Here is an 8,871-nt window from a genome sequence, read left to right on the forward strand (position 1 = left end):
CGGGCCCTGTCCGTGATAAAAACTCGGAGGGCCCAATCAGGAGCCGCGAAGCGGCTCCTGATTGGGCCCTCCGAGTGTCACTCGGGGGCCAAGCAGCCAATGGGGAGCCACGCAAAGAGCGGCTCCCCATTGGCTGGTTAGCCCAGCCTCGCCTGGGCCGGCCGGGGAGTTGCTGCTCAGAGGAAGAAGCCTTCCCCAGCGGTAAGTTCTCCGGCCGGCTTCCCCTCGCCCAGGGAGCCTTCTGCTGGGCCCTGGGGTAGGCTCGCCTGCCCTTGGGCCCGCCAGAAGGCCACAAAGCCCACTCCCGAAGTCCCGAGCCTTCTGCCAGGCCCTGGAGCAGCCGAGCCTGCTCCTAGGCCCGGCAGTAGGCCGCGGGGCCCACCGCCCCCATCCCGAGCCTTCTGCCGGGCCCTGGGGCAGCTGAGCCTGCCCCTGGGCCCAGCAGAAGGTCCCAAGGCCACCTACCTTACTCTGTTCCTCCCTCCCAGCATTCCCTTTCTCCTTCCCTTCCTCCTAGCATTCACTTTGTTTTTCCCTTTCTCCCTTCCTCCCTCTGTTCCATCTGCCTCTTTCTGGCTACCTGTTTCTCTCCCTCTTCTTCTGTCTCTATCTTCCTCCCTTTCTTTCTGCCTTTCTATCTCTCTTTCTCCTTTTCCTCCTTCCTTCACCCCATCCCTCCACCCATCCATCATGCTAGGGCCCGCTGTATTTTGGCCACAGCGGGCTTAAGGTAAAGGTAAAGGTATCCCCTGTGCAAGCACCGAGTCATGTCTGACCCTTGGGGTGACGCCCTCTAGCGTTTTCTTGGCAGACTCAATACGGGGTGGTTTGCCAGTGCCTTCCCCTGTCATGACCGTTTACCCCCCAGCAAGCTGGGTACTCATTTTACCGACCTCGGAAGGATGGAAGGCTGAGTCAACCTTGAGCCGGCTGCTGGGATTAAACTCCCAACCTCATGGGCAGACAGATTCACACAGCATGTCGCTGCCTTACCACTCTGCGCCACATATCTAATTAATATATAAAATAGTTGGACCTGTTCATTAATGTAACTAGATTCTGCAAGCTTGATGATTTGATCCCTGCTGTGATTTAGCTTCTGACTGATATAAACAGAATGTCTAAGTAATTATTTTATCCCATATCATGTTTGAAGATCAACTGAATTTGGTGGTGGAAAGTGCTTTCAAATTGCTGTCCACTTACAGAACTGCCTTTTACCACTTAGTATTTTCAAGGTAAGAGACTTTCAGAGTTTGTTTGCCATTGTTCTGCCTCTCCACAGGGACCCTGGGCTTCTTCCAAACACTAACTAGAGCCAACCCTGCTTAGCTTCTGAGAACTGATAATATGAGGCTAGCCTGGGCCATCCAAATCCAAGCAACTGTATTACATATTATGCATATTTTATACATATGAGCAACACATATTGCATGCCAAAATATAATGTGACTTGCACAAAAGAAACATTCATCATTACAAAGTTTTTATTTCATAAGGGATGGCCCTTTGTCGTCTGTGCTATTTCTGTGTGATTCTGTTTGATATTTCCATAGAAATATCAATACCAGCAATGAAAATTAGGTGATCAAAACCATCCACACCGGTTTCTATCCAACAGGATCTGTTCCTAGATCTGCTTTCTCATATCCCCTTCCCAACTATAGTTCCCTGAAATTTGTTCCTGAGCATCAGCAGACCCCCGGGGAGCAGCACAGAGGACTTAAGTACCCTTAAGTCTGCAGCACTGCATGGCTGGATAAAAGCCAGTGTCATCTACAGAAATAAAAAGAAGCACATTCATTCATCCCTAAGTGACTGCAAAATCGATGGCAGGAAGAAAATTGCTGACACAGTTTTCAAATACAAAGCGAGAGCAAGAATTTAAAAAACAACAACACTGTTTAGCCTGTAATCAAGCATTACGAAATGGCACCTTACCCTACAAGTAACTTATACTTAATGGGTAGACTTGGGAGAAGAATGTTTAATTTGCACTCTGCTAAGTGACTGAGGAGGAGCACGGACCTGCAGCAAGGAGCCCAGGATTTATAATGTGCCTGGGGCAAATCCAGCAGGAACCCCAGGTGATGGTGCTGCCAATGATGAAAGCAAGGGTCTGTGCTTTATGAAGATGCACTGAATAGCAACTTGGAATGTTAGAGGACTGACAGTCAGGTTAAACATTTACCTTCTTGGCATCAATGAATTACACTGGACACATGATGGTTTCTTTTAATCAAAGGATTTTACCATCTACTATTCAGGACACAACTCCATAAGAAGCAGGCAAAAAAAGTTTCTCGAGCAGTGGAAAGTTTTTTGGCAATCAATGAGAAAATCATTATAATTTGAATTTGTGCCAAGCCAATAAATGTAACAGTTGACCAAGTATACACTCTGACAACTGATGCAATAGAGGTGGAAATTGAAGACTTCTATAGCACCATGCAAGACACTTTAAAACAAGTGCACAAGCAGGATGTCATTTATATAAAGGGTGACTTTAATGCAAAAGTTGGCACACAAGCATGAGAAACATTACTGGCAACTTCGAACTTGGAGAAAGGAATGATGCAGATGGTCATCTGGCACAATTCTATCATGAAAATCAGTTTCACATCATGAACACTTGGTTCAAATAGCATAAACATTGCCTATACACTTGGACATCACCAAATGGACTACACAGGAACCAAATCGATAATATCTAATGAAACTGGTTATGGTCCAGTTCAATCCTTGCTATCAAAACACATCCAGGTGCTGATTGCAGTTCAAATCATGAACTGTTACTGGATAAAATCAAAACAAAACTCTGCAATATCAAGAGAACATCAGGGTTAAGGAAGTTCGATGTAAATAAAATTCCGTTCATATATGCAGTGGAGGTGAAAATTTGATTTCAACTATTGGATGCCACAGAGAAGATGCTTGATGAACTATGGCAGGAAATTCAATCAGCTGTTGTTGATAACAGCAGTTAAACACAAACTGCACAAGAAACCAGAAAAAATATCAAAATGGCTCTCAAATGAAACTATAAGAATAGCTGGATGTAGAAATGCAGTGAAAGCTGCAGGCAAAAGGGAGGAAGCAATTACTCTGGCCATATCATGCAATCCAACTCAATGGAGAAAACTATTATGATAGGATTGGTCAGTGGCAAAAGGAAACCAGGCCAACAAAGGGTGTGGTGATTGGATGCAATTGGGATGGACATTGGCCAGAACATTGCAAGGCTGTATGAGGCAGTATGGGATCATGGATCATGGCAGTTATCATAACATGGAATCCCTAAGAGTCAAACACAACCGAATGGCTGTCAACAACAACAACAAGACACAAAGCTTAAAGAAAAACATCCTTCACAGAGAGACTGAAGAGCAAGTCTTTTCTAGCTAGCTTTCCACATTGACTTCTCAAATATTAAGGCTTGGCATGTTTAGCAAAAACTATTTATTCAAAAAAAAATTACCTAAGCTCATGATACTTTTTGTTAAGACTGATTTGCTGTACCTATACAGATCAATATATTCCCCATCAGTTCCACCATTATCTCATATCATGCCACCCATGTTGGAAGGTAAATGCCCTATTTTCCCAAGTACATTAGTTAGACCCCGTGCAACCCCCAACTGCCAGCTCCAAGGACAGTGCCATGTAGATACACTGAAGTTTCCTCTCCTCCAAACACCACCTACACAGAGGTCAAACATAAACTATAAACAACCCCATACTCACAAAGATTCCCAAGCTCATCAAGCAATTCCTTCAGAATGATGTTGGATTTTGGTAATATCATCTCTTCACTCATGAAAGGGTAAACTGAAGTTTCTGTAAACTAGATAGCAAATACATTGGATATTATATGCTACTCAGCAGGTACTCAAGGGGTGGAATAGTTGAGGGGAATATTCATTTATTTTGTTCTTAGAGAAGGAGCTGTAAGAACACACAAGCAGGATGAAGTAGGTCACATGACTAGAAAGATGAGTAAGTTAGGTGGTGGCTGTTGAGTATGGGAGAGGACGGACCTTTGGGAACTGTGCTATAGTAGTTACAGATGAGCTTTCCAGAGCCATGTCTTCAGATATGTGAAGGTAAAATCAGGTTGGAGACTCTTAGGGAAAGATTGCATGGCAACCAATTACTCCCAGTTCTGCATCATTTCCCTTCTTGTGTGAATTAGGCTGTCCCCCTGCCCTAATACACATGAGGTAGTCACAGTACACAGGTGTCCACCCTGCTCCTTCTGTCTCCATGTTTTCACTGTTGATAAAATGTTATGTGCCTACATGCTTCTTTCATGGTTGCTCCTTAGAAGAAGAACTGGATTTTTGTAACCTGTTGTTTACTATCCAAAGGAGCCTCAAAGCGGTTTACAAATACCTTTTCCCTTCGTCTCCCCACAATAGACAACCTGTGAGGGATGTGGGGTTGTGACTCCCCATGAGCGAGGTGGGGTAGAGAGCCTCACATTGAAGCTGGCAACCCTAAGAGGAAGTGTCTGTGTGCACAGCAGTCTTGACCTTAGTAAGGTTTTTTATACTGTTTTTTTATTTGCCAGGCCAAGGTTGAAATGTCACTTCAGTTCCCATGTCTCTCCAGCCATTTACTTGTTCACTATTTATAATTTCAGGCTGTAAATATTCTTTATTTAGATCTTCCTGCACTTTCCAGACTCACAGGACTGATTGCTGGTCTGTCTGTGCCCCAAAATACAAACAGTTGCTTGTAAGGGCTGCCATAGCCCATAGATCCTTTGAAGTCTGGACTCTGAGGCATTGTACGATTTTGAAGTCCTTGGTCAAAAAAGGAAACCAGGTTGGTCTGACAGGACTTGTTGGAGACAAATCCATGCTGACTTTCTTGGATCACCAAATTGTCCTCCAAATATTTGCAGATCGCTCCCTTTAATATCTGCTCCATTATCTTCCCCACAACAGAGGTCAGACTCACTGGTCTGTAGTTTCCCGGGTCATCCTTCCTCCCTTTCTTGAAGATTGGAATAACATTTGCTTTCTTAGTAGGTAGCTAAGGAAAAGCATGTGATCAAGAAAAGAAGTTTTAGGCAGAAGAAGTATCACCATAGTGCTCTAGTAACTTCTGCTGGTAACAATGGGAAAGGAGGTAGTGACATAAGGTTAGGAAGATGTTATCCTCAATAAAGGCAGGACACTGTATGACCTGGGCCAGCCATGTAAACAGAGTTAAAATTAGTAACCCCTTCTGCTACATCAAGTATGAGAAAATTTAACTGTACAAAGTATGAAATTTTCATCTATCTGCCTTTAACCACAAATTTTAAAATCTACTATATGTGAATGTGCTGCTGAATTGTTGAGAGAATTTTCCACTTGTGAAATTAATTGCTATATAAACTATGTTTTCAGCAAGCCTGTAAAGGATAATAGCATATGTCACATGCTCTCCTTCTCCCTCTCTGTGTGTTTGAGACATAGAGGGGCTTTTTGCACGCCTTCAAAATCGCACAATGGTTGCCAATTGGAAACGCTATTGATTTGCCATAACGCACGACGTCGTAGACAATCTGCCACACACCTGAAACCAATCTGCAAAAAGCGCTTCCTTGTAGCGCTTTCAGGGAAATCCCAAAAAGTGGATTCACCCTCCGGAAAGCGCTACACTCTTGCAACCAATCTGCAACACTAGCGAAAAAGACCTGTGCGTTAACATTGTTGCGGTTTCTTCAAAGTCCCTCCTCCTGAGCCTGTCCTCTTCCGGCGAAGCGATCGCCATTTTTTTTTCTCCGAGCGAGCGGGGATAAACGCACCAGCGAGCCTCTTTCTGTTTAGAGGTTTCCCTGGCTTCAGTCCTTCACCTTTAGTCACTAAGCACAAACCACAGAAAAGCCCGTTTGCTGATGTATTTTCCCATTAATTTTTACACATTCAGTCAGCCGAAAATCGGGCCCATGAGAGGGGGGGGGATTTTTTTTTTTCACTCGGAGGCACCGTGGCAACGATCAAACGACAGCTCAAACACATTAGGCAGCTGGATGGGTCTCTCCGTTGCAACGAATCTACCCAGATTCGTTGCTATGGGTCTGTTTTTTTTTTTTTTAAACCTTTCTTAAAGGGAAAGGGGCTGTTTGGGAGCATGCTAACGGATGCCCATTGGCTGCTTGACGGCCAGGGGCGGGACAGCTCGGCAATAGCGCTTCCTTTCTAGTGATTTCTGCCGAGACCGGAAGCCTGTGGGAAACGCTACAAAACGCAACTGGATTCCACCACAAAGGCAGGTATGCATAACGACGAATTCCACTACTTTAAAAGGCGATTTTTCATTCAGTGACCAATTTGCAACAAAGATCCCGGTGCGTAAAGCCCCAAAGAGATAATCAGGGGCTGGCTATAAACTATGATGAGCCTCTTGTGGCGCAGAGTGGTAAGGCAGCCGTCTGAAAGCTTTGCCCATGAGGCTGGGAGTTCAATCCCAGCAGCCGGCTCAAGGTTGACTCAGCCTTCCATCCTTCCGAGGTCGGTAAAATGAGTACCCAGCTTACTGGGGGGTAAACGGTAATGACTGGGGAAGGCACTGGCAAACCACCCCGTATTGAGTCTGCCATGAAAACGCTAGAGGGCGTCACCCCAAGGGTCAGACATGACTCGGTGCTTGCACAGGGGATACCTTTACCTTTATAAACTATGATAAACAAGAACCCTGGAAATTATATTTCAGGTGGTGACTTTAAGGAAATAAAGTTGTTTATTGGACAGTCAAGTAACAAAAAGAAATGAAATGCAGATATATTTATAAGGAAGACAAATCATATGGGAGCAAATGCACAAGAAACTTGCCCTGTTCCATGTTAGTCTATAGTGCAGACCGAACAAATTGCTGCACGGTAAGGAAAAAGGACAGCAACAAAATGATTAACAGTAATAGTCCACAAGATTAAAACAATTTTATACCTTCTGTTTCCCAGCATCACACCAATACTGGCTTTGCTCCATATATCACTTAGCAGAAGGCAGACAACAGCTTCTTGAAAAAGTGGCTTCTTGGATGAAAAAACCTTATTATTTTACAGCAGAGCTTGATCTTTCTTCCTTAGCGCTCCCTGTTCATTAGCTCAAGACTATGAAAAAAATTAAGTACTTGGAAGTTAAAATGTTTGTGTTTATACACAGACACCTATATAGACAAACATAAAGAGGGAAGATGAATAATGATGACCTAGTAGAAGTTTTGGTTTTGATGTCCCTTAAAGACATTGCTTCTGGAAACTTTGTTGCATAGTCAATTGTAGTTCAAATATGTTAATTCCTCCACTATGTTGCTCTGGTGATTTGCCCTACAATGTCTACTACAATTAAAAGAGAGGGGAAAAAACACTTCAGACACAAATGGAATTGGTTGTAAGAGTATTTTTGCCTTGTGCCTTGCTCACTAGATGACATGCTTCGCTTCACAAGATTTGCAAAATACCCTGATCTCTTTCTTATACTGGGGCAATAGAATCTGGCTTGCAACCTATCCCTGATCTCTCTCAAGAAGATCTATCCCCCTTTCCTTGGCCTGAATGGAAATCTACATCTAACTAACCACTTGGCCTTGCAACTTTCCCCAGTTCTCTAGTCTGTGTTAAATTGCTTTGAGTCAGGGCTGAATTCTGAAACTGTCAGTACTCAACTCTTCTCAGCTAGGGCAGTAATCAGACTGACTTATCCTCAACATTCAGTTCAGAAGTCTTTGTTCAGCAGATGCTAATCGATCCAACCCAACATATAAACCACATCTTAAATTATTGTACTAGTTGCTTTCTGGATTAGTTCAGTAATATTCCACATTTGAAAACCCACTCACTAAATGTACTCTTAAATATCCATATTATTTTGAATATGCAGGGGTTCTAAAATGAACAGCATTTCATTATTTAAAGAAGGAAGAGCTGACAAATTACATAATTGTTAAAATTCTATTTTAATTACATTTTGAGAAGGGGAATCCTTCTGCCAATTCATCTGCCAAAGCATTTAGATATGGTAAAGGTGGGTGGCATACATAGTTCTCTCCTCTGCATTATCCTCACAACTTAGGCATTTTGAAACAAAGCATATCCATTTATAACTGAAAGGATTGGGTCTTTATATTGTTGAAGAGCCCATAGCCCATAAAAAGCACCCTTTCAACTAAAAAAAGACTGAAAGTTTTTGAAAGGGGGTCATGACTCACTGGTAGAGTATCAGTTCTGCATACAGAAAGTCCAAGGTTCCATATGTTCCATAACAGGATCAGGTAGCGGGTGATACGGAAGACCTCAGACTGAAACCCTGGAGAGCAGCCACTAGTCAGAATAGATGGCACTGACCTTAATATGCTCTTGAGTATTTGATCTGCTTTTGCATTAGGCAGCTTGGCATTTTCAAATAAAAAATGTCTTTGGGTTTTCTCAGCATAGAGGCAACATAACTTATCAAGAACATTTATTTGAAAATGAAGTGCCTGGAACTTTTCAGAAGTAAAGGCAAGCAGTGGCAGATCAATGGGGTGGGGGGTTGGAGACCACCTTCTCCAATGACTTGCTGCCAATTGCTCTTCCTTTTCCCACAGTGGAACATGAGCAGCTTCTTTCCTTCTTGTTTCTAAACACAGGAGTAGAACACGGTCCCTAATAATTTATCCAAGTAATTTTGTGAATCATTTTATACAGCACAACTCTATTGCCTGCCTTGAAAAACACTCTTGTAACATTCAGTTTTACATAATTCGGGGAAAGCCATCCAGACTTCCTTGGGTATAACGTTCCATGAGATGCAGGGCACAACAAAGAAGGCATGTCTATGGACAGTGGTTGATCTTGCATATTTGCAGACACTGTTCAGATGAACAACAGGATCAGGT

This window comes from Paroedura picta, chromosome 3 (genome assembly GCF_049243985.1).
Source record: "Paroedura picta isolate Pp20150507F chromosome 3, Ppicta_v3.0, whole genome shotgun sequence".
NCBI lineage: Eukaryota > Metazoa > Chordata > Lepidosauria > Squamata > Gekkonidae > Paroedura > Paroedura picta.